Source organism: Benincasa hispida, chromosome 9, assembly GCF_009727055.1.
Source record: "Benincasa hispida cultivar B227 chromosome 9, ASM972705v1, whole genome shotgun sequence".
Lineage (NCBI taxonomy): Eukaryota > Viridiplantae > Streptophyta > Magnoliopsida > Cucurbitales > Cucurbitaceae > Benincasa > Benincasa hispida.
This window is the reverse complement of record NC_052357.1, coordinates 24947754-24950123: the sequence shown is the minus strand read 5'-3', so window position 1 is coordinate 24950123 and position 2370 is coordinate 24947754.

Genomic DNA, 2370 nt, shown 5'->3' with positions numbered 1-2370 from the left:
TCCAAATGAAAGATTTGGATGATGCTCAATATGTTCTAGGAATACAAAATTTTCAAAATCGAAAGAATAGAACCCTAGCACTATCTCAAGCATCTTATATAGACAAGATGTTGTCAAGATATAATATGCAAAATTCTAAAATAGGTATGTTGCCTTTTAGACATGGAATTCATTTGTCAAAGGAATAGTGTCCTAAGACACTTCAATATATTGAGGAAATGAAAAGAATTCCATATGCATCCGCAGTTGGGAGTTTGATGTACACAATGTTTGTACACGTCCTAACATATGATTTGCAGTTGGAATCGTTAGCAGGTTCTATCCAATCTAGGACATAGTCATTGGACTGCTGTAAAAAACATCCTCAAGTATCTAAGAAGAACGATGAACTATATGCTTATGTATGGACCTAAGGATTTGATCCTTACTAGATACACAGATTTTGATTTCCAGACTGACATAGATTCAAGGAAATCTACTTCAGGATCAATTTTCACTCTCAATGAAGGAGCTATAGTTTGGAGAAGCATTAAACAAAGTTGTATCGTTGACTCCATAATGGAAGAAAAATACGTAGCTGTAAGTGAAGATGTTAAAGAAGCAGTATGGCTACGTAAATTCTTGGCTGACTTAGAAGTAGTTCCATATATGCACCTACTCATCACACTGTATTGTGATAATAGTGGTGTTGTTGCCAACTCGAAAGAACCAAGGAGTCACAAATGTGAAAAACATATTAAGAGAAAGTACCATCTCATCAGAGAGATAGTACACCGACGAGACGTGATCATCATGAAGGTAGCCTCTGAAGACAACCTTGCTGATCCATTTACAAAGTCCCTCTTAGCTAAAGTGTTCGAGGGCCACTTGGTTGGACTAGGACTCCGAGCAACGTAATCTAGGGCAAGTGGGAGAATATCTGTAGTATTAGTAATGCCCTAGTTTTTTGTATTTTCCTCTATGTTTCTCAACATTGTGTTGTATATATTTATTCTCACTAAAGTTTTAGTCCAAGTGGGAGATTGTTGGGAATGTCCTAGAACTCGCAATTCATAAATTTTGTTAAAACATTTTATTTATCAATAAAATATTATTGAGTATTTTATTCAATAAAGTCATGGATATTGCATTATATTATGAAAATCCAATAAACATATCCATGGCTATACTATGAATACTTTAACTTTATGTGATGACATAAACATGATCAAGTTAATAATGTATAGCCTAAATGGTCTATAAGTATATGGATGAAATTGGGTATCTCATCCTGGTAACACTGTTGGATGCGACCCATTTTGTATAGGTAATACAAATGACGTGATCTACAAATCATTCATATGGAGACATATGAGTGGAGGCATCCTATGCAATGAGTTTTCATAAAGGCTGGATCACGAAATAGTCACTTTTTCTTTATAACGACCATTTACTATTAAAACTGACTATTTCATACTAAAGTAACCTAGGATAACTCGATTTTAATCCTGAGCTAGCTATGAACTCCCGTTTGTTCGGGATTGTCCTTTGATTTGCATGGGTGAGAGTAGTCCAACATCAATGCTCAATAAGCCTTCCATTTATAGGATAAGACTGGATAGATAGCTAGGGACATAACCCTGCAAGATGGAATTCACTCCTACCCATTTTAGGGTTAGCACATGGGTTGTTCTCTTAAATTGTCATTCCAGGTCTTGAACAATCGGGGCCCTGCCTTCTCATGATAGAGAATGACATGATTCATAAGTAGTATTATGAATAAATTATTCATTAGAAGGTCGATGGAAACTTAAGGAAAAAGATGTATTTACAGGAGTAAAATGATAATTTTGTCGCAGCTGTAAATACAAATGACCTGTGAAGGATCGACTTACTGATTATGGTTTACATGGACAGAAATACATCTACAGTGAGAAGAGTGCAACTATCGAGCTATAGTGGTGTGCCTTGATAGTTAACGAATAGTAATTAATTCGGTTTAAAGAGTTTAACGAATCAATTATAAATCGTTGGAGCTCATGATTTGTAGGCTCATTAGGTCCCTCTACTAGCTCATAAATTGGAATAACAAATTGAGTATTAAATTGGATGAATTTTGGAATTAGAGTTATGAATTTGAAATGTTCAAATTCAATTATTAGGGTTTTCAATTTATTGTATTTGATACAATTAAAAAACGTTTAATTTAGATGAAATTAAACAAAATTGGAGTATCAATTAACATTTAAATTATGATTTAAATATAAAATTGAGTCATATTGGTGGAATTGATGTTTTATTGATTTAATATTAAGATATTAAATTAATATTATTTTAATTAAAAAGGTTTAATTAAAATAAAAATAGTTTTATATAAATTAATTAATTTTG